The sequence below is a fragment of the Oncorhynchus keta genome, unplaced genomic scaffold, assembly GCF_023373465.1.
Source record: "Oncorhynchus keta strain PuntledgeMale-10-30-2019 unplaced genomic scaffold, Oket_V2 Un_contig_17847_pilon_pilon, whole genome shotgun sequence".
Taxonomy (NCBI): Eukaryota; Metazoa; Chordata; class Actinopteri; order Salmoniformes; family Salmonidae; genus Oncorhynchus; species Oncorhynchus keta.
The window spans coordinates 67148-91500 of record NW_026280613.1 but is presented as its reverse complement, the minus strand read 5'-3'; the positions used below and the strand labels follow the sequence as shown (position 1 = coordinate 91500).

At 47.8% G+C, this 24353-nt stretch overlaps 1 long non-coding RNA gene and 1 pseudogene across 2 annotated transcripts; both read right to left on the bottom strand.

Moving 5' to 3' along the window:
• Nucleotides 1-16699, bottom strand: part of LOC127919909 (guanine nucleotide exchange factor for Rab-3A-like) — a 28904-nt pseudogene extending 12205 nt beyond the window's left edge.
• Nucleotides 11356-13192, bottom strand: LOC127919905 (uncharacterized). 2 transcript variants are annotated; one of them, XR_008104411.1, is made up of 4 exons: nucleotides 13161-13192; nucleotides 12938-13112; nucleotides 11686-11785; nucleotides 11356-11636 (listed from the first exon to the last, which is right to left on the bottom strand). It is a non-coding gene; the product is annotated as an uncharacterized LOC127919905 (long non-coding RNA). The 2 variants fall into 2 exon arrangements; XR_008104410.1 differs by lacking the exon at nucleotides 13161-13192 and having other exon boundaries at nucleotides 12938-13124.
• Nucleotides 16700-24353: the final 7654 nt, after the last annotated feature.

Genomic DNA, 24353 nt, shown 5'->3' with positions numbered 1-24353 from the left:
TCTTCCTACAAGCCTCTTCCTCTAGAGCAGCTGTCGTCTTCCTCACTGGTGTGATTCTAGAGCAGCTGTCGTCTTCCTACAAGCCTCTCTTCACTGGTGTGTTCTAGAGCAGCTGTTGTCTTCCTACAAGCCTCTCTCACTGGGGTGATTCTAGAGCAGCTGTTGTCTTCCTCCCTCTCACTGGTGTGATTCTAGAGCCTGTTGTCTCTCACTGGTGTGATTCTAGAGCAGCTGTTGTCTTCCTACAAGCCCTGCTCTAGAGCAGCTGTCGTCTTCCTATAAGCCTCTCACTGGTGTGATTCTAGAGCAGCTGTCTTCCTACAAGTCTTCCTACTAAGCCTGTTGTCTTCCTACAAGCCTCTCACTGGTGTGATTCTGGAGCAGCTGTTGTCTTCCTACAAGCCTCTCTCACTGGTGTGATTCTAGAGCAGCTGTTGTCTTCCTACAAGCCTCTCACTGGTGTGATTCTAGAGCAGCTGTTGTCTTCTTACAAGCCTCTCTCACTGGTATGATTCTGGAACAGATGTCTTCCTGCAAGCCTCTCTCATTGGTGTGATTCTGGAAGATCTCTTCCTCACTGGTGTGATTCTAGAGCAGCTTCCTACAAGCCTCTCACTGGTCTAGAGCAGCTGTTGTCCCTACAAGCCTCTCACTGGTGTGACTGGTAGTGATTCTCTCACTGAGAGCAGCTGTTGTCTTCCTACAAGCCTCTCTGGTGTGACTAGAGCAGCTGTTGTCTTCCTACAAGCCTCTCTCACTGATCCTAGAGCAGCTGTTGTCTTCCTGCTCTTACTGGTGTGATTCTGGAGCAGCTGTTGTCTTCCTACAAGCCTATCTCACTGGTGTGATTCTAGAGCAGCTGTTGTCTTCTATAAGACTCTCTCACTGAGTATGATTCTAAGCAGCTGTTGTCTTCTCACTGGTGTGATTCTAGAGCAGCTGTCGTCTTCCTACAAGCCTCTCTCACTGGTGTGATTCTGGAGCAGCTGTCGTCTTCCTGCAAGCCTCTCTTACTGGTGTGATTCTAGAGCAGATGTTGTCTTCCTACAAGCATTGCTCTAGTTCGTCTTCCTATAAGCCTCTCACTGGTGTGATTCTAGAGCAGCTGTCCTTCCTACAAGCTGGTGATTTTAGAGCAGCTGTTGTCTTCCTACAAGCCTCTCATTGGTGTGAAACAGCCCTTCCCTCACCTCTTACTGGTGTGATTCTAGCAGCTTCCTACAAGCCTCTCACTGGTGTGATTCTTGTTGTCTTCCTACAAGCCTCTCACTGGTGTGATTCTAGAGCAGCTGTTGTCTTCCTACAAGCCTTCTCACTGGTGTGATTCTAGAGCAGCTGTTGTCTTCTTACTACAAGCCTCTCACTGGTGTGATTCTAGAGCAGCTGTTGTCTTCTTACTACAAGCCTCTCACTGGGTGATTCTAGAGCAGCTGTTGTCTTCTCAAGCCTCTCACTGGTGTGATTCTAGAGCAGCTGTTGTCTTCCTACAAGCCTGGAACAGATGTCTTCCTCTCACTGGTGTGATTCTAGAGCAGCTGTTGTCTTCCTACAAGCCTCTCACTGGTGTGATTCTAGAGCAGCTGTTGTCTTCCTACAAGTCTCACTGGGGTGATTCTAGAGCAGCTGTTGTCTTCCTATCTCACTGGTGTGATTCTAGAGCAGCTGTTGTCTTCCTATAAGACTCTCTCACTGGTGTGATTCTAGAGCAGCTGTTGTCTTCCTACAAGCCTCTTACTGGTGTGATTCTGGAGCAGCTGTTGTCTTCCTACAAGCCTCTCACTGGTGTGATTCTGGAGCAGCTGTTGTCTTCCTACAAGCCTCTCACTGGTGGATTCTAGAGCAGCTGTTATCTTCCTACAAGCCTCTCTCACTGGTGTGATTCTAGAGCAGCTGTTGTCTTCCTACAAGCCTCTCTCACTGGTGTGATTCTAGAGCAGCTGTTCTCTTCCTACAAGCCTCTCACTGGGGTGATTCTAGAGCAGCTGTTGTCTTCCCACAAGCCTCTCACTGGTGTGATTCTAGAGCAGCTGTTGTCTTCCTACAAGCCTCTCTCACTGGTGTGATTCTGAGCAGCTGTTGTCTTCCTACAAGCCTCTCTCACTGGTGTGATTCTAGAGCCGCTGTTGTCTTCCTACAAGCCTCTCACTGGTGTGATTCTAGAGCAGCTGTTGTCTTCCTACAAGCCTCACTGGTGTGATTCTAGAGCAGCTGTTGTCTTCCTACAAGCCCCTCTCACTGGTGTGATTCTAGAGCAGCTGTCGCCCTTCTCTCATGGTATGATTCTGGAACAGCTTCCTATAAACCTCTTCATTGGTGATTCTGGAAGATGTCTTCCTATAAACTCTCACTGGTGTGATTCTGGAGCAGATGTCTTCCTAGAGCAGCTGTGATGTCTTCCTATAAACCTCTCTCACTGGTGTGATTCTAGAGCAGCTGTTGTCTTCCTACAAGCCTCTCTCACTGGTGTGATTCTGGAGCAGATGAGCCGGTGTGATTCTAGAGCAGCTGTCCTTCCTATAAGCCTCTCTTACTGGTGTGATTCTAGAGCAGCTGTTGTCTTCCTACAAGCCTCTCTCACTGGTGTGATTCTAGAGCAGCTGTCATCTTCCTACAAGCCTCTCACTGGTGTGATTCTAGAGCAGCTGTCGTCTTCCTACAAGCCTCTCTCACTGGTGATTCTAGAGCAGCTATCATCTTCCTAAAGCCTCTCTCATTGGTGTGACTCTAGAGCAGCTGTCGTCTTCCTACAAGCCTCTTGCACAATTGTGATTCTGGGCAGATGTTGTCTTCCTACAAGCCTCTCACTGGTGTGATTCTAGAGCAGCTGTCTTCTACAAGCCTCTCACTGGTGTGATTCTAGAGCAGCTGTTGTCTTCCTACAAGCCTCTCACTGGTGTGATTCTAGAGCAGCTGTTGTCTTCCTATAATTCTACAGCTGTCATCTTCTCACTGGTGTGATTCTAGAGCAGCTGTTGTCTTCCTACAAGCCTCTCACTGTGTGATGTCTTCCTACAAGCCTCTCACTGGTGTGATTCTAGAGCAGCTGTTGTCTTCCTATAAGCCTCTCACTGGTGTGATTCTGGAGCAGCTGTTGTCTTCCTACAAGCCTCTCACTGGTGTGATTCTAGAGCAGCTGTCATCTTCCTACAAGCCTCTCACTGGTGTGATTCTAGAGCAGCTGTCGTCTTCCTACAAGCCTCTCTCACTGGTGTGATTCTGGAGCAGATGTCTTCCTATAAACCTCTCACTGGTGTGATTCTAGAGCAGCTGTTGTCTTCCTACAAGCCTCTCACTGGTGTGATTCTAGAGCAGCTGTTGTCTTCCTATAAACCCCTCTCACTGGTGTGATTCTAGAGCAGCTGTTGTCTTCCTACAAGCCTCTCACTGGTGTGATTCTGTGCAGCTGTTGTCTTCCACCACAAGCCTCTCACTGGTGTGATTCTGGAGCAGCTGTTGTCTTCCTACAAGCCTCTCTCACTGGTGTGATTCTGGAGCAGCTGTCTTCCTACAAACCTCTCTCACTGGTGTGATTCTAGAGCAGCTGTTGTCTTCCTACAAGCCTCTCTCACTGGTGTGATTCTAGAGCAGCTGTTCTCTTCCTAAAACCTCTCACTTTGATAGAGCTGTTGTCTTCCTACAAGGTTGATTCTATAACAGCTGTTGTCTTCCTAGCCTCTCACTGGTGTGATTCTAGGTTGCAGATGTCTTCCTATAAGCCTCTCTCATTTGACAGAGCAGCTGTATTCCTAAAACCTCTCACTGGTGTGATTCTAGAGCAGCTGTAGCCTCTCTCACTGGTGTGATTCAGGTGTGGGAAGAGAAGTTGTCTTAGCCTTATTGACAGGTTGGGAAGCTTAGCCTATAAACAGGTTGGGAAGCTTAGCCATGGGTTGGGAAGCTTAGCCATTGACAGGTTGGGAAGCTTAGCCATTGACAGGTTGGGAAGCTTAGCCATTGACAGGCTGGGAAGCTTAGCCATTGACAGGTTGGGAAGCTTAGCCATTGACAGGTTGGGAAGCTTAGCCATTGACAGGTTGGGAAGCTTAGCCATTGATAGGCTGCGACACACAATATCCCATAATGATAACGCAAAAACAGGGTTTAAGACATTTTTGCAAATGTGTAAAAAAAAAGATCTAAAACTGAAATAACTTAGTTACATCAGTATACAGACCCTTTGATATTATTCTCAAAAATGTAGTTCTGGTGCATCCTGTTTCCATTGATCATCCTTGAGATGTTTCTACAACTTGATTGGAGTCCACCTGGTGTAAATTAAATTGATTGGACATGATTTGGAAAAGCAAACACCTGTCTGTATTAAAAGGTCCCACAGTTGACAGGTGCATGTCAGAGAAAGAAAGAAAACCAAGCTAGAGGTAGAAGGAACTGTCCGTAGAGCTCCGAGACAGGATTGTGTCGAGGCACAGATCTGGGGAAGGGTACCAAAAAAAAAATGTCTTCACCATTGAAAGTCCGCAAGAACACAGTGGCCTCCATCATTCTTAAATGGAAGAAGTTTGGAACCACCAAGACTCTTCCTGGCCGCCCGGCCAAACTGCAATTGGGGAAGAAGGGCCTTGGTCAGGGAGGTGACCAAGAACCGATGGTCACTTTGACAGAGCTCCAGAGTTCCTCTGTGGAGATGGGAGAACCTTCCAGAAGGACAACTATCTCTGCAGCACTCCACCTCAGTAAAAAAGGCACATGACCGCCCATTTGGAGGTTGCCAAAAGGCACCTAAAGACTCTCAGACCACGAGGTGAATATGAGCTGAATATTTATGTAAATGTGAACTGTTTTTATTTGTAATTCATTTGCAAAAATGTATTTAAAACCTGTTTTCGTTTGTCATTATTGGGTATTGTGTGTAGATTGATGAGAGGGGGAACGATTTAATCCATTTTAGAATAAGGCTGCAACGTAACAAAATGTGGAAAAAGTGAAGTGTTCTGAATACTTTCCCCGAATGCACTGTAGTGTCACAGTCCACGTAAAAATTATCAGGCAACATCACTCAGTAGAGGAAAGGTAGACATTCACTCACATATGAATTGTATTGTGTATTATTCAGCTGTGCTTTGTCAGCACATGAACAAATTAATTCCCCCCTGCTGGGATAATAATGTGATCTAAACCTACTCAGTCAGACTGAATAAAACTGACATATCAACCACTAGACACTGATCACACAGTAAAGTAGGGAATGAATAACAACTATAGAAATTGCGGCATATCCACAGCTTCCCAGCCTGTCCATGGCTAAGCTTCCCAGCCTGTCAATGGCTAAGCTTCCCAGCCTGTCAATGGCTAAGCTTCCCAGCCTGTCAATGGCTAAGCTTCCAGCCTGTCAATGGCTAAGCTTCCCAGCCTGTCAATGGCTAAGCTTCCCAGCCTGTCAATGGCTAAGCTTCCCAGCCTGTCAATGACTAAGCTTCCCAGCCTGTCAATGGCTAAGCTTCCCAGCCTGTCAATGACTAAGCTTCCCAGCCTGTCAATGGCTAAGCTTCCCAGCCTGTCAATGACTAAGCTTCCCAGCCTGTCAATGACTAAGCTTCCCAGCCTGTCAATGGCTAAGCTTCCCAGCCTGTCAATGGCTAAGCTTCCCAGCCTGTCAATGGCTAAGCTCCCCATGCATGGCTAAGCCTCAGCCTGTCAATGGCTAAGCTTCCCAGCCTGTCAATGCAATGGCAATGGCTAAGCTTCCCAGCCTGTCAATGGCTAAGCTTCCCAGCCTGTCAATGGCTAAGTTTCCCAGTCTGTCCATGGCTAAGCTTCCCAATGGCTAAGTTTCCCAGCCTGTCAATGGCTAAACTTCCCAGCCTGTCAATGGCTAAGCTTCCCAACCTGTAAAATGCAATGGCTAAGCTTCCCAATGGCTAAGTTCCCAGTCTGTCCATGGCAGCCCCAGTCAATGGCTAAGCTTCCCAGCCTGTCAATGGCTAAGCTTCCCAGCCTGTCAATGACTAAGCTTCCCAGCCTGTCAATGACTAAGCTTCCCAGCCTGTCAATGACTAAGCTTCCCAGCCTGTCAATGACTAAGCTCCCAGCCTGTCAATGACTAAGCTTCCCAGCCTGTCAATGACTAAGCTTCCCAGCCTGTCAATGACTAAGCACAGCCTGTCAATGGCTAAGCTTCCCAGCCTGTCAATGGCTAAGCTTCCCAGCCTGTCCATGGCCCCTGTGTAGGCCCTGTAATGAAGCCCTTTTTATATAATTTTGTTTTCCAGTAACCCATCCCTTGGTCTCTTCCAGTTCACCCTCACCTTCGGTATGAAAGCCTGTAGAAAAAGAGGCCAACAGAAGGTGGAGCATGAAAGCGTTGGCACGTTCAAACAGAGGAGATTTGAAACCGGAAGGCAATAATCTTCCAGTGGTACCAACACAGGGTAGAGTCATTTCAACCAAATTATAGAACAAAATGTTTTTTGTTTTTTTGTCTGAGGTATCCATTTTCAAAATATAGTACACAAGCAATGCTATCATAGTTTCTGAAGAGGGATGGAAGGGTTGGTAGATTTGTTTTATCAACGTCTACTCACGCCAATCAGTCAGCAGAAGATGGCAATCAGTACTTCACTCAAACCTACTTTACCAATATGAAGTCTGGCTCTGGAGAACAACGTGAGGGAAGCCAAGGCTACCCCCGTCCTAGAACCTCAAAGAGCAAGCAGAAACACAGTGGCAAGGAAAAAAGTCCCTAGAAGGAAGAAATCTTAAGAGGAACCAGAGGGGTGTGGTTACCTGTCGGCTGAGAGAGTGTGGCCCCCTCCCCCCTTCTCTGCCCAGTAGGGTTCATAGGTCACAGAGATTGAGTGGCCCGGAACCAGACACAAAATCAGAGAGAGTAGTGCAGGAACCGTAGGCTGAGAGAGAGGAGGATGGAGGATGGAGAGAGGAGGGGTGGAGGGAAGGAGAGAGAGAAGAGAGAGAGAGAGGAGGGTGGGAGAGAGAGAGAGAGAGAGGAGGGTGGAGAGAGAGAGAGAGAGAGGAGGGTGGAGAGAGAGAGAGAGAGAGAGAGAGGGTGGAGAGAGAGAAGAGAGAGAGGAGGGTGGAGAGAGAGAGAGAGAGAGAGAGAGAGAGAGAGAGAGAGAGAGAGGGAGGGGTGGAGGGAAGGAGAGAGAGGGGTGGGTAGAGGGAAGGAGAGAGAGAGGGAAGGGTGGGTAGAGGGAAGGAGAGAGAGAGGAAGGGTGGGTAGAGGGGAAGGAGAGAGAGAGGGAAGGGTGGGTAGAGGGAAGGAGAGAGAGAGGGAAGGGTGGGTAGAGGGAAGGAGAGAGAGAGGGGAAGGTGGGTGTAGGGAAGTTGAGAGAGAGGGGAAGGGTGGGTGGAGGGAAGTTGAGAGAGAGGGGAGGGGTGGGTGGAGGGAAGAAGAGAGAGGGAGGATGGAGGGAAGGAGAGAGAGAGGAGGATGGAGGAAGGAGAGAGAGAGGGAGGATGGAGGGAACGAGAAGAGGATGATGGGGACAGGGGTGAGGAAGAGGATGATATGGGGAGAGGAAGAGGAAGAGGATGATATGGGGAGAGGAAGAGGATGATATAGGGAGAGGAAGAGGATGATATGGGAAGAGGAAGAGGATGATATGGGGACAGGGGAGAGGAAGAGGAAGAGGATGATATGGGGACAGGGGAGAGGAAGAGGATGATATGGGGACAGGGAGAGGAAGAGGAAGAGGATGATATGGGGACAGGGAGAGGATGATATGGGGAGAGGAAGAGGATGATATGGGGACAGGGAGATGATAGGGAGAGGAGGATAAAAAGAGAAAGGTAAACCCACCAGAGGGAGGAGAGAAATGGAGAGAGTGATGAAAGGATGCAGGAAGGGAGGAGAGAAATGGAGAGAGTGATGAAAGGATACAGGAAGGGAGGAGAGAAATGGAGAGTGATGAAAGGATACAGGAAGGGAGGAGAGAAATGGAGAGAGTGATGAAAGGATACAGGAAGGGAGGAGAGAAATGGAGAGAGTGATGAAAGGATACAGGAAGGGAGGAGAGAAATGGAGAGAGTGATGAAAGGATACAGGAAGGGAGGAGAGAAATGGAGAGAGTGATGAAAGGATACAGGAAGGGAGGAGAGAAATGGAGAGAGTGGATGAAAGGATACAGGAAGGGAGGAGAAATGGAGAGAGTGATGAAACGATGCAGGAAGGGAGGAGAGAAATGGAGAGAGTGATGAAAGGATACAGGAAGGGAGGAGAGAAATGGAGAGAGTGATGAAAGGATACAGGAAGGGAGGAGAGAAATGGAGAGAGTGATGAAAGGATACAGGAAGGGAGGAGAGAAATGGAGAGAGTGATTAAATGATGCAGGAAGGGAGGAGAGAAATGGAGAGAGTGATGAAAGGATACAGGAAGGGAGGAGAGAAATGGAGAGAGTGATTAAATGATGCAGGAAGGGAGGAGAGAAATGGAGAGAGTGATGAAAGGATACAGGAAGGGAGGAGAGAATGGAGAGAGTGATGAAAGGATGCAGGAAGGGAGGAGAGAAATGGAGAGAGTGATGAAAGGATACAGGAAGGGAGGAGAGAAATGGAGAGAGTGATGAAAGGATACAGGAAGGGAGGAGAGATATACATTCACAAGTGTTATAGTGGGAAGCAGTAGAGTAGTTAGTGCAGAAACAAGCATTGAATTGTTGCGCATTTCTGTAGATCGCTGTTAGTGGTCACAGTAGGTCGATTGATTGAAAAGTTCAACCAGACAGACCCACGATTAGATTGAAAAGTGAGTGCGCCATAATCTAAAGTACATAAGTACGCACATCACAACAGTATGGCCGTGTCTGAAATCTGTCTTGCCCACTAATTAATAAAAACGACATACTGTACACTACCAATACAAATACACTGAATGACCAAAAGTATGTGGACACCTGCTCGTCCAAATTCTCGATCCAAAATCATGGTCAGTTAATATGGAGTTGGTCCCCCTTCGCTGCTATAACAGCCTCCCACTCTGCTGGGAAGGCTTTCCACTAGATGTTGGAACATTGCTGCTATAACAGCCTCCACTCTTCTGGGAAAGGCTTTCCACTAGATGTAGGAACATTGCTGCTATAACAGCCTCCACTCTTCTGGGAGAAGACTTTCCACTAGATGTTGGAACATTGCTGCTATAACAGCCTCCCACTCTTCTGGGAAGGCTTTCCACTAGATGTTGGAACACTGCTATAACAGCCTCCACTCTTCTGGGAAGGGTTTCCACTAGATGTTGGAACATTGCTATATCAGCCTCCACTCTGCTGGGAAGGGTTTCCACTAGATGTTGGAACATTGCTGCTATAACAGCCTCCACTCTTCTGGGAAGGCTTTCCACTAGATGTTGAACACTGCTGCTATAACAGCCTCCACTCTGCTGGGAAGGCTTTCCACTAGATGTTGGAACATTGCTGCTATAACAGCCTCCACTCTTCTGGGAAGGCTTTCCTCAGATGTTGGAACATTGCTGCTATAACAGCCTCCACTCTTCTGGGAAGGCTTTCCACTAGATGTTGGAACATTGCTGCTATAACAGCCTCCACTCTTCTGGGAAGGCTTTCCACTAGATGATGGAACATTGCTGCTATAAGAGCCTCCACTCTTCTGGGAAGGCTTTCCACTAGATGATGGAACATTGCTGCTATAACAGCCTCCACTATTCTGGGAAGGCTTTCCACTAGATGTTGGAACATTGCTGATATAACAGCCTCCACTCTTCTGGGAAGGCTTTCCACTAGATGTAGGAACATTGCTGCTATAACAGCCTCCACTCTTCTGGGAAGGCTTTCCACTAGATGTTGGAACATTGCTGCTATAACAGCCTCCACTCTTCTGGGAAGGCTTTCCCACTGATTGATGTTTGGAACATTGCTGCTATAACAGCCTCCCACTCTTCTGGAAGGCTTTCCACTAGATGTTGGAACACTGCTGCTATAACAGCCTCCACTCTGCTGGGAAGGCTTTCCACTAGATGTTGAACATTGCTGCTATAACAGCCTCCACTCTTCTGGGAAGGCTTTCCACTAGATGTTGGAACATTGCTGCTATAACAGCCTCCCACTCTTCTGGGAAGGCTTTCCACTAGATGATGGAACATTGCTGCTATAACAGCCTCCACTCTTCTGGGAAGGCTTTCCACTAGATGTAGGAACATTGCTGCTATAACGGACTCCACTCTTCTGGGGAAGGCTTTCCACTAGATGAGGAACATTGCTGCTATAACAGCCTCCACTCTGCTGGGAAGGCTTTCCACTAGATGTAGGAACATTGCTGCTATAACAGCCTCCACTCTGCTGGGAAGGCTTTCCACTAGATGTTGGTACATTGCTGCTATAACAGCCTCCACTCTGCTGGGAAGGCTTTCCACTAGATGTTGGAACATTGCTGCTATAACAGCCTCCACTCTTCTGGGAAGGCTTTCCACTAGATGTTGAACATTGCTGCTATAACAGCCTCCACTCTTCTGGGGAAGGCTTTCCACTAGATGTTGGAACACTGCTGCTATAACAGCCTCCACTCTTCTGGGAAGGCTTTTCCACTAGATGTTGGAACATTGCTGCTATAACAGCCTCCACTCTTCTGGGAAGGCTTTCCACTAGATGGGAACATTGCTGCTATAACAGCCTCCACTCTTCTGGGAAGGCTTTCCACTAGATGTAGGAACATTGCTGCTATAACAGCCTCCACTCTTCTGGGAAGGCTTTCCACTAGATGTAGGAACATTGCTGCTATAACAGCCTCCACTCTTCTGGGAGGCTTTCCACTAGATGATGGAACATTGCTGCTATAACAGCCTCCACTCTTCTGGGAAGGCTTTCCACTAGATGTTGGAACATTGCTGCTATAACAGCCTCCACTCTTCTGGGAAGGCTTTCCACTAGATGTTGGAAAATTGCTGCAGGGGTACTAACTACTGGCTAACCTTTGTAGCTAACTACTGTAGCTAACTAGCCAGCTAGGATTTGTAGCTAACTACTGGGCTACAGTAGTTAGCCCCAAAGGTTATCTACAGTAGTTAGCTACAAATTAACTAGCCAGCTAACCTTTGTGGCTAACTGCTGTAGCTAACTAGCCAGCAACTACTGCGCTAACTAGCCAGCAAACTACTGTAGCTAACTAGCCAGCAAACTACTGTAGCTAACTAGCCAGCAAACTACTGTAGCTAACTAGCCAGCTAACCTCTGTAGCTAACCACTGTAGCTAACTAGCCAGCTAACCTCTGTAGCTAACTAGCCAGCTAACCTCTGTAGCTAACTAGCCAGCTAACCTTCAGAAGCTAACTAGCCAGCTAACCTCTGTAGCTAACTAGCCAGCTAACCTCTGTAGCTAACTAGCTAGCTAACCTCTGTAGCTAGCCAGCAAGCAAAGCTAAAGGGATTGCAAACAGGTTACCATAACTCTAACCAAATCCACATTTATTTTCTAAATATTAGCTAGCTGGTTAGCATTTATGAGGCCAGCAAACATGTTCCTTACAACACGCTTGCAACGTATTTCCTCTCGCTTCCAAAGTGCTAATGATGTTGCCCACTGTACCTGCTAATGATGTTGCCCACTGTACCTGCTAATGATGTTGCCCACTGTACCCGCTAATGATGTTGCCCACTGTACCCGCTAATGATGTTGCCCACTGTACCCGCTAATGATGTTGCCCACTGTACCTGCAATGATGTTGCCCACTGTACCTGCTAATGATGTTGCCCACTGTACCTGCTAATGATGTTGCCCACTGTACCTGCTAATGATGTTGCCCACTGTACCTGCTAATGATGTTGCCCACTGTACCTGCTAATGATGTTGCCCACTGTACCTGCTAATGATGTTGCCCACTGTACCCGCTAATGATGTTGCCCACTGCACCCACTAATGATGTTGCCCACTGTACCCGCTAATGATGTTGCCCACTGTACCTGCTAATGATGTTGCCCCACTGTACCTGCTAATGATGTTGCCCACTGTACCCGCTAATGATGTTGCCCACTGTACCCGCTAATGATGTTGCCCACTGTACCCGCTAATGATGTTGCCCACTGTACCCGCTAATGATGTTGCCCACTGTACCTGCTAATGATGTTGCCCACTGTACCCGCTAATGATGTTGCCCACTGTACCTTCTAATGATGTTTGCCCACTGTACCTGCTAATGATGTTGCCCACTGTACCTGCTAATGATGCCCACTGTACCTTCTAATGATGTTGCCCACTGTACCTGTAATGATGTTGCCCACTGTACCCGCTAATGATGTTTGCCCACTGTACCGCTAATGATGTTGCCCACTGTACCCGCTAATGATGTTTGCCCACTGTACCCGCTAATGATGTTGCCCACTGTACCGCTAATGATGTTGCCCACTGTACCCCGCTAATGATGTTGCCCACTGTACCCGCTAATGATGTTTGCCCACTGTACCCGCTAATGATGTTGCCCACTGTACCTGCTAATGATGTTGCCCACTGTACCTGCTAATGATGTTGCCCACTGTACCTGCTAATGATGCTGCCCACTGTACCTGCTAATGATGTTGCCCACTGTACCTGCTAATGATGTTGCCCACTGTACCTGCTTTAACATGTTGCCCACTGTACCCGCTAATGATGTTGCCCACTGTACCCATGCTAATGATGTTGCCCACTGTACCTGCTAATGATGTTGCCCACTGTACCTGCTAATGATGTTGCCCACTGTACCCGCTAATGATGTTGCCCACTGTACCCGCTAATGATGTTGCCCACTGTACCCGCTAATGATGTTGCCCACTGTACCTGCTAATGATGTTGCCCACTGTCCCCGCTAATGATGTTGCCCACTGTACCTGCTAATGATGTTGCCCACTGTACCTGCTAATGATGTTGCCCACTGTACCTTCTAATGATGTTGCCCACTGTACCTGCTAATGATGTTGCCCACTGTACCTGCTAATGATGTGCCCACTGTACCCGCTAATGATGTTGCCCACTGTACCTGCTAATGATGTTGCCCACTGTACCTGCTAATGATGTTGCCCACTGTACCCGCTAATGATGTTGCCCACTGTACCCGCTAATGATGTTGCCCACTGTACCTGCTAATGATGTTGCCCACTGTACCTGCTAATGATGTTGCCCACTGTACCTGCTAATGATGTTGCCCACTGTACCTGCTAATGATGTTGCCCTGTACCTGCTAATGATGTAGCCCACTGTACCTGCTAATGTACCTGCTTTCGGTAGCCTGAATGGCGTCAGACTAAGGATTCATCCGCATTAATGCCACCAGATCAGTACACAATCAGACCACAATGCAACATTTGTGCTTCTAGACCAGGCTTTATATCTCGTGATCTTCGTGTTCCGATAGCAGAAGTCACATGTGTTTTCGCATTACCCAAAAATCTAACTGTTTCGAACGCAAATTCTGGGTATTTGGGACACGGACGTAGTCTGAAAGCAGCTGACCTCTTTGTCCTCTCTGACTGGCTGCAGGTAGTGCGAGTCTAAGTTCCCACCAGGGGCCAATGGCAAGGCCCAGCTGGCGCTCTTGTTGCGCGTGTGTCCTCCTCCATGGCGGGGGCTGGCCCCCTTGGACCTGGTGCCCGGGGAGAGGAGCTGAGGGTGGGCCTGGCGATTGGGGGAAGACGGGGTGGAGGTTAGGACCATGGTCTTCAGGGCTGACACCTCCGCCTGAAGGACATCAATCTGGGAAGAGACAGAACACGGGGTGTGGTTATGGGTGTACCCAAACCGACACACACGATAGCAGGAGAACACCACAGGGTCAGACGTAGCGCAGCGTCCCTGGAGCAGGTTATGGGTAAAAGTGCCTTGTTCAAGGGCACAAAAGCAGTGGATATTGATACCAGCAACTCTTCGGGCTGCCGGGCTCATTCACGCCAAATGTTTTCATCAACCCCAGATTCTTATAGGTTTTCCTGCATTAATCAGGTACAGGTAGGACTGTGTGGCTCTATTGGTTAGAGCTCGGCATGGTTGTGGGTTCAATTCCCGGAGGGATCACAGACTAACCTTGCCCTGAGCCTCCTTCAGCTGCTTCTCTGCTGCGGCTTGTTTCACGTTGGCTTCCGCACCATCTTGTGAGCTTCCTGGAGGACAGGAAGACAACCGTGTGTTACAACAAACATGCAGGGGCCACACTTTCTCAATGTCAAGATGTACTGATACCAGATCGGTGTGTTGCAGGCTGTAGGACTCATTCCTGCCTCCCGTCAGACGAGCCTCGATCCCAGGCTCCAGGGAGTACTAACCTAGACTAGATCTAATCTAGACCAAGACTGACCTCAAATAGACTGGCAGTGAGCTCTTCCAGCTCCTGCTCCAGCTGATCTCTGACCTGTGACAGACGCTCACACTCCTTATCCTTCAGCTTCAGCTCCTGGGAGAGGGGCGAGGTGGAGGAGAGGGGCGAGGTGGAGGAGGGGGCGAGGTGGAGGAGGGGGCGAGGTGGAGGAGGGGGCGAGGTGGAGGAGAGGAGAAGAGATCAGGGTGTGTGTGTGAGATCAGGGTGTGTGTGTGTGTGTGTGAGAGATCAGGGTGTGTGTGTGTGTGTGTGTGTGTGTGTGTGTGTGTGTGTGTGTGTGTGAGATCAGGGTGTGTGTGTGTATGTGTGTGTGTGTGTGTGTGTGTGTGTGTGTGTGTGTGTGTGTGTGTGTGTGTGTGTGTGTGTGTGTGTGATCAGGGTGTGTGTGTGTGTGATCAGGGTGTGTGTGTGTGTGTGTGTGTGCGTGAGATCAGGGTGTGTGTGTGTGTGTGTGAGAGATCAGAATGTGTGTGAGATCAGGGTGTGTGTGAGATCAGGGTGTGTGTGTGTGAGATCAGGGTGTGTGTGTGTGAGATCTGTGTGTGTGTGATCTGTGTGTGTGTGTGTGTGTGTGTGTGTGTGTGTGTGTGTGTGTGTGTGTGTGTGTGTGTGTGTGTGTGTGTGTGTGTGTGTGTGAGAGAGAGATCAGGGTGTGTGTGTGTGTGTGTGAGATCAGGGTGTGTGTGTGTGTGTGTGTGTGTGAGAGATCAGGGTGTGTGTGTGTGTGTGTGTGTGTGTGTGTGAGAGATCAGGTGTGTGTGTGTGTGAGAGATCAGGGTGTGTGTGTGTGTGTGTGTGTGAGAGATCAGGGTGTGTGTGTGAGAGATCAGGGTGTGTGTGTGTGAGAGATCAGGGTGTGTGTGTGTGAGAGATCAGGGTGTGTGTGTGTGTCAGGGTGTGTGTGTGAGAGATCAGGGTGTGTGTGTGAGAGAGATCAGGGTGTGTGTGAGATCAGGGTGTGTGTGTGAGAGAGATCAGGGTGTGTGTGTGTGTGTGTGTGAGATCAGTGTGTGTGTGTGTGTGTGTGTGAGATCAGGGTGTGTGTGTGTGTGTGAGATCAGGGTGTGTGTGTGTGTGTGTGAGATCAGGGTGTGTGTGTGTGTGTGAGATCAGGGTGTGTGTGTGTGAGATCAGGGTGTGTGTGTGTGAGATTAGGGTGTGTGTGTGTGTGAGAGATCAGGGTGTGTGTGTGTGGGTGTGTGTGTGTGTGTGTGTGAGAGAGATCAGGGTGTGTGTGTGTGAGAGATCAGGGTGTGTGTGAGTGTGTGTGTGTGTGTGTGTGTGTGTGTGTGTGTGTGTGTGTGTGTGTGTGTGTGTGTGTGTGTGTGTGTGTGTGTGTGTGAGATCAGGGTGTGTGTGTGTGTGTGTGAGATCAGGGTGTGTGTGTGTGTGTGTGTGTGTGTGTGTGAGATCAGGGTGTGTGTGTGTGAGAGATCAGGGTGTGTGTGTGTGAGAGAGATCAGGGTGTGTGTGTGTGAGAGAGATCAGGGTGTGTGTGAGCGAGATCAGGGTGTGTGTGTGTGAGAGATCAGGGTGTGTGTGTGTGAGAGAGAGATCAGGGTGTGTGTGTGAGAGAGATCAGGGTGGTGTGTGAGAGAGATCAGGGTGTGTGTGGGTGTGTGTGAGAGAGATCAGGGTGTGTGTGTGAGAGAGATCAGGGTGTGTGTGTGAGAGAGATCAGGGTGTGTGTGTGTGTGTGTGTGTGTGTGTGTGTGTGTGTGTGTGTGTGTGTGTGTGTGTGAGAGAGATCAGGGTGTGTGTGTGAGAGATCAGGGTGTGAGAGATCAGGGTGTGTGTGAGAGAGATCAGGGTGTGTGTGTGAGATCAGGGTGTGTGTGTGTGAGATCAGGGTGTGTGTGTGTGTGTGTGTGTGTGTGTGTGTGTGTGAGATCAGGGTGTGTGAGAGATCAGGGTGTGTGTGTGAGATCAGGGTGTGTGAGAGATCAGGGTGTGTGTGTGTGTGTGTGTGAGATCAGGGTGTGTGTGTGTGTGTGAGAGAGATCAGGGTGTGTGTGTGTGTGTGAGATCAGGGTGTGTGAGAGATCAGGGTGTGTGTGAGATCAGGGTGTGTGAGATCAGGGTGTGTGTGTGTGTGTGTGCGTGCGTGCGTGCGTGTGTGATCAGGGTGTGTGTGTGTGAGAGAGATCAGGGTGTGTGTGTGTGTGTGTGTGTGTGTGTGTGTGTGTGTGTGTGTGTGTGTGTGTGTGTGTGTGTGTGTGTGTGTGTGTGTGTGTGATCAGGGTGTGTGTGTGTGATCAGGGTGTGTGTGTGTGAGATCAGGGTGTGTGTGTGTCCCCACCTTCTGTGCAGCATCCAGTTGTTCCCGTAGGGATCTCTGATCCTTCTCTCTGATCTCCAGGAAGAGCTCCGGAGGCGGGACACGTTGTCCTCATGCTCCCCGCCCAGGGCAACCTCCAGCTGGGTAGCACCTCCAGCCTGCTGCCCTCCCTGCCCGGCTCCGGGCCTGGGTAACAGCTTCCTCCTGGGCCTGGTGAAACCTGGGTCAGCCGGCCCAGCGCCGTCCACCCGGGGCTCGGACCGGGCTCCAGGTCTACCAACCTTTACAAAACATTAAAATACCTGATATTTAAATAACATAGTTACATTTGTTTATAGTTAGGCCTAATATATAGTTAGAAACCTCGACTGTAGAGCAGACTATACAGCAGCCGAGCGAGGGAAACACAGGGTGTGTATCTAATGTGTACCATGTATCTAGTGTGTACCATGTATCTAATGCTGTCTCAGTATGTGTAGACCATGTATCTGATGCTGTCTCAGTATGTGTAGACCATGTATCTGATGCTGTCTCAGTATGTATAGACCATGTATCTGATGCTGTCTCAGTATGTATAGACCATGTATCTGATGCTGTCTGGACAGCACCTCTCTGTCTCAGTATGTAGACCATGTATCTGATGCTGTCTCAGTATGTGTAGACCATGTATCTGATGCTGTCTCAGTATGTGTAGACCATGCATCTGATGCTGTCTCAGTATGTGTAGACCATGTATCTGATGCTGTCTCAGTGTGTGTAGACCATGTATCTGATGCTGTCTCAGTATGTATAGACCATGTATCTGATGCTGTCTCAGTATGTATAGACCATGTATCTGATGCTGTCTGGACAGCACCTCTCTGTCTCAGTATGTATAGACCATGTATCTGATGCTGTCTCAGTATGTGTAGACCATGTATCTGATGCTGTCTCAGTATGTGTAGACCATGCATCTGATGCTGTCTCAGTATGTGTAGACCATGTATCTGATGCTGTCTCAGTGTGTGTAGACCATGTATCTAATGCTGTCTCAGTATGTGTAGACCATGTATCTGATGCTGTCTCAGTATGTGTAGACCATGTATCTGATGCTGTCTCAGTGTGTAGACCATGTATCTGATGCTGTCTCAGTGTGTAGACCATGTATCTGATGCTGTCTCAGTGTGTGTAGACCATGTATCTGATGCAGTCTCAGTATGTGTAGACCATGTATCTGATGCTGTCTCAGTATGTGTAGACCATGTATCTGATGCTGTCTGTACAGTGAAACAGCACCCCTCTGTCTCAGTATGTGTAGACCATGTATTTGATGCTGTCTCAGTATGTGTAGACCATGTATTTGATGCTGTCTCAGTATGTGTAGACCATGTATCTGATGCTGTCTCAGTGTGTGTAGACCATGTATTTGATGCTGTCTCAGTATGTGTAGACCATGTATCTGATGCTGTCTCAGTATGTGTAGACCATGTATCTGATGCTGTCTCAGTATGTGTAGACCATGTATCTGATGCTGTCTCAGTATGTGTAGACCATGTATCTGATGCTGTCTCAGTATGTGTAGACCATGTATCTGATGCTGTCTCAGTATGTGTAGACCATGTATCTGATGCTGTCTCAGTATGTGTAGACCATGTATCTGATGCTGTCTCAGTATGTGTAGACCATGTATCTGATGCTGTCTCAGTATGTGTAGACCATGTATCTGATGCTGTCTCAGTATGTGTAGACCATGTATCTGATGCTGTCTGGACAGTGAAACAGCACCTCTCTGTCTCAGTATGTGTAGACCATGTATCTGATGCTGTCTCAGTATGTGTAGACCATGTATCTGATGCTGTCTCAGTATGTATAGACCATGTATCTGATGCTGTCTCAGTGTGTAGACCATGTATCTGATGCTGTCTCAGTATGTGTAGACCATGTATCTGATGCTGTCTCAGTATGTATAGACCATGTATCTGATGCTGTCTCAGTATGTGTAGACCATGTATCTAATGCTGTCTGGACAGTGAAACAGCACCTCTCTGTCTCAGTATGTATAGACCATGTATCTGATGCTGTCTCAGTATGTATAGACCATGTATCTGATGCTGTCTCAGTATGTGTAGACCATGTATCTGATGCTGTCTCAGTATGTATAGACCATGTATCTAATGCTGTCTCAGTATGTGTAGACCATGTATCTGATGCTGTCTCAGTATGTGTAGACCATGTATCTAATGCTGTCTCAGTATGTATAGACCATGTATCTAATGCTGTCTCAGTATGTGTAGACCATGTATCTGATGCTGTCTCAGTATGTGTAGACCATGTATCTAATGCTGTCTCAGTATGTGTAGACCATGTATCTAATGCTGTCTCAGTATGTATAGACCATGTATCTGATGCTGTCTCAGTATGTGTAGACCATGTATCTGATGCTGTCTCAGTATGTATAGACCATGTATCTGATGCTGTCTGGACAGTGAAACAGCACCTCTCTGTCTCAGTATGTGTAGACCATGTATCTGATGCTGTCTCAGTATGTGTAGACCATGTATCTGATGCTGTCTCAGTATGTGTAGACCATGTATCTGATGCTGTCTCAGTATGTGTAGACCATGTATCTGATGCTGTCTCAGTATGTGTAGACCATGTATCTGATGCTGTCTCAGTATGTGTAGACCATGTACCTGATGCTGTCTCAGTATGTGTAGACCATGTACCTGATGCTGTCTCAGTATGTGTAGACCATGTATCTGATGCTGTCTCAGTGTGTGTAGACCATGTATCTGATGCTGTCTCAGTATGTGTAGACCATGTATCTAAAGCTGTCTCAGTATGTATAGACCATGTATCTGATGCTGTCTCAGTATGTATAGACCATGTATCTGATGCTGTCTCAGTATGTGTAGACCATGTATCTGATGCTGTCTCAGTATGTGTAGACCATGTATCTGATGCTGTCTCAGTATGTGTAGACCATGTATCTGATGCTGTCTGGCCAAATAGAGTACAGAATGTCAAACTCTTATTGGCCACACAGAATACATGGGGTTCGTATAGTAAGACAGCAGGTGCTGTTTCACTCGCTCAAATGCTTTCTCCGGTGAGATTGTTTCAGCCACTTGCAAATTGAAGGTAAGTTGGTGGGTGCACAAATCGACTCTAAGAGGTTAACTTTCTCTCGGCCTTCAAGAGGGGGCAAACCGAATATCGAGTCGGGCCCCCAAAAGGCCCTGAATCAGTTGCCCAACCATGGCAGGATCTCCAGTTACCCACATCAGGAAAGGGAGATACCTCGTCAGTTGTCCAACTGTATGCCTTCAACTGAAATGTGTCTTCTGCATTTAACCCAACCCCTCTGAATCAGAGAGGTGAGGGGAGCTGCCTTAAATCGACATCCACGTCTTCGGCGCCCGGACAATAGTGGGTTAACTGCCTTGTTCAGGGCCCGGGCAATAGTGGGTTAACTGCCTTGCTCAGGGCCCAGGGAACAGTGGGTTAACTGCCTTGCTCAGGGCCCGGGAACAGTGGGTTAACTGCCTTGCTCAGGGCCCGGGAACAGTGGGTTAACTGCCTTGCTCAGGATTTTTACTTTTGTCAGCTCGGGATTCGATCCAGCAACCTTTCGGTTACTGTCCCAAAACTCTAACCACCAGGCTACTATGGGCCACCAGGCTACCAGCAGGCTACTGTGGGCCACCAGGCTACCACCAGGCTACTATGGGCCACCAGGCTACCACCAGGCTACTATGGGCCACCAGGCTACCACCAGGCTACCACCAGGCTACCACCAGGCTACTACCAGGCTACTATGGGCCTCCCTACCACCAGGCTGCCACCAGGCTACCACCAGTCTACCACCAGGCTACCATGGGCCACCAGGCTACCATGGGCCACCAGGCTACCAGGCTACCACCAGGCTACCACCAGGCTGCTATGGGCCACCAGGCTACCACCAGGCTACTATGGGCCACCAGGCTACCACCAGGCTACTATGGGCCACCAGGCTACCACCAGGCTACTATGGGCCACCAGGCTACCACCAGGCTACCACCAGGCTACTATGGGCCACCAGGCTACCACCAGGCTACTATGGGCCTCCAGGCTGCTACCAGGCTACTATGGGCCTCCCTACCACCAGGCTACTATCAGGCTACCACCAGGATACTATGGGCCTCCCTACCACCAGGCTGCCACCAGGCTACCACCAGGCTACTATGGGCCACCAGGCTACCACCAGGCTACTAAGGGCCACCAGGCTACGACCAGGCTACTATGGGCCACCAGGCTACCACCAGGCTGCTATGGGCCACCAGGCTGCTACCAGGCTACTATGGGCCACCAGGCTACTATGGGCCACCAGGCTACTATGGGCCACCAGGCTGCTATGGGCCACCAGGCTGCTATGGGCCACCAGGCTGCTATGGGCCACCAGGCTACTATGGGCCACCAGGCTACCATGGGCCACCAGGCTACTATGGGCCACCAGGCTACTATGGGCCACCAGGCTACCATGGGCCACCAGGCTACTATGGGCCACCAGGCTGCTACCAGGCTACTATGGGCCACCAGGCTACCATGGGCCACCAGGCTACTATGGGCCTCCCTACCTGCTCTCCTCCCCCATCTGATGATTACCATTACCTCCTGTGTTTGCAGTAAAAAAATAATAATAATAACATTTAAATGTTTCTATGCCTCAAGGGCCCTCTACGGGCTTGGGCCCCAGGGCTTCAGCCCCTTGCATTTATCTGGCCCTGTCAAAAACAATAACATTACAAACATCAATATGTCATTAAGAATCATCCCAGCATGTGAGGCTGAACTAGCCTACACAACTTTTTTTTTCACAACTTTCGCTAATGCCATGATGGCAGTCTGACAGCACAACATTTCATCGGATTTCCCTTCCCAGCTCCCCGCACTTACCCTCTCACCACCCGGCTGGATGATTCACCACGTACCGCCACCGTGACCGCGACGGCATCTACTCCCTGTTCCCAAGAATTCCATAAATTCTTAGTGTCCAATGTTTACTTGCTGTCGATATCATTCAGAAAGACGAAATGCAAAATAGTTTCAAAACAATGCTAAAATGTTAGTCTACTATTAAATAATGTTCACGACAACGCTATGAACTACAATTAATGTTTCATCGAGTTATCAAACGATATAAAGTTAAGCGAATGTTATTTTTTTTTGTTACTGACGTTTTGACTCGCTTTCAACGATGTTTGCGAAGCGCTGTAATCTATGTTCATTCCAATAGAGAAAATAACGAATTGTGTCATCGTCCATAGGTCACATGATGACACATCATGACACCCCCCCATCTAGTTTAAGGAAACAGAACAAATAGCTTCCTACTTCACACTGCAGCCACGAGGTGTTGCAATTCAACTCAACGAAAAGCATACAGTATCTAGTGTCAATACAATACAGTTTATATAGACTACACATGTCTAGTGTCAATACAATACAGTTTATATAGACTACACATGTCTAGTGTCAATACAATACAGTTTATATAGACTACACATGTCTAGTGTCAATACAATACAGTTTATATAGACTACACATGTCTAGTGTCAATACAATACAGTTTATATAGACTACACATGTCTAGTGTCAATACAATACAGTTTATATAGACTACACATGTCTAGTGTCAATACAATACAGTTTATATAGACTACACATGTCTAGTGTCAATACAATACAGTTTATATAGACTACATGTCTAGTGTAGAATCAATATTATAGAGTAGAATCATAGAATAGATCAGAATCATTGAATAGAATATATAGTTGATATAGAATAGAGTAGAATCATAGAATAGAATCATAGAATAGAGTATAATCATAGAATAGAGTATAATCATAGAATAGATCAGAATCATTGAGTAGAATATATAGTTGATATAGAAAAGAGTAGAATCATAGAATAGAGTAGAATCATAGAATAGAGTAGAATCATAGAGTAGAATATATAGTTGATATAGAATAGTGGATACAAATCATAATGTATATTCTCTCTACTGTCCATTGACGACGACACTGCAAATGGACTGTGCAGTTTATTGGTGGGAGACACATCCTGCTATTGGCCTAGATATTTCTGGTTTGATTGTTGCTGTTTAACTAAAGGGGCACAGTGATAGTGGACTGACTATCACATGCTATGAAAAAGGACCAAACACCTTATCAGACAGAATATCTGTGAATTAATGTCGTACAAATTAAGACCCTAAAAATATCTTCAGGCTTGAACCAACTTCCACCTGTCAGTATCAAATCAAAGGATTTATCGGTCTCTTACCTTCCAACCTCACACCTCTCCTCTTCAGTCTCCTCTCGGTAGGAGTGATATTTATCTCTTCGCTGTGTACGCTCCAGAACACTGGGTTTTCCATAGAACGTAGCGTTGGAGTACACCTGGACACCAGACCCAGCTGAGACTAGTACTTCATACCCAGGGTTGCAGGCGGAGGCAGGCGGAGAGGAGGACAGCTGGACACTGTGGAGACCCTCAAATGCATCCATGTTCCAGGCAGAGCCACTAAAATCCAACTGCAGTTTACCGTAACTTCGGTTACTGTGAAGGTTCTGGCTTTCGTGAGATCATATTTAAGGCCCTTAATGAGGGACGAGTTCTTCCACCTTCTTCAATCTTGATTTTCTTTCCTTGTGTGTATGGTGTTGTAGAAAGAACCTTCACTTCAGCAGGCATAAACACTTTCCAACTTGTTTACCTTGAAGTCTACCTGGGAAAAAATGCATATTCTTTACTAGAAATAGAATATGATAATGCATATTAGAATTGTACAAATACTTAGGTGGACTTTCAACCTGCCGTATTATGAGGCACTACTTTTAAAATGAACCGAGCCGTCTGCTCCACTCCCGCTGGAGAGCTTTCGCAGGTACCCCTCTCCTGGGCCAGCACTAGCCGACTTAGACTCATCTCCACGACTTGCTACTCGTGTGGGCCGACTGGAGCTCCGTTGTGTCGCATAAAATGACGTTTTTATTAACCAAACTACCGATTGTCAGCATCCAAAAAGAATGGCACGCAATTGCACAGAACAATGTCGCGTGTTATTACGGGCTATTGTTCGGGGTGCTGAAATCGTGTTATGACGTCAGAGCTCCAGTCCGCCCATGGACTTCGGTTAATCGGTTCGTCCAGTAGAAAAATTGAAAGTGTTTTTTTTCCCCTCATACAGATACACATGAACGGGTTCGACAAAAACCATAGCCTACTTGTTTTTACGTTTTGTACGCCTATTTGTATAGATGTATTAATTGAGGACAAGTTTACATTGACTGGCTGTACAGACGCTTTTGCAAAAGTTAAACGTTGCTGGCATATTGGTGTAGCAACTCACCACGTGTGGATCAAACTTGATAGCTGATAGATCGATTTATGGTCTAATATTGAACACAATCATCTTAGTGACCCATATGACATTGACCGAAAGTTGCAGAAACAAAACAGCACAGTCCGAAGTTCAGCCTCGAGTTCGTGTTGTTGTTCTCTTGATCCACCGCAAACGGGTTAATTACTAACACCTTCGCTCCTGGTGGCCTGCGATGCACATTACTACCGCCAGGTGGCCACCGACAGGTTTGACTCATATTGGTTTGACCCATAGAGAATGATAAAGGACGCGAGCGGTCAAAAAGTCATTTTAGCAATGGGCGGCGTCATTTAGGGCTTCCACCGTACTTCTGCCATTTAAAGTAGTCAAAGTAGTCGGCTGGATGGGGATTCCTATGGGTTGTTGTCCTTCTGTGGCTCAGTTGGTAGAGCATGGCGCT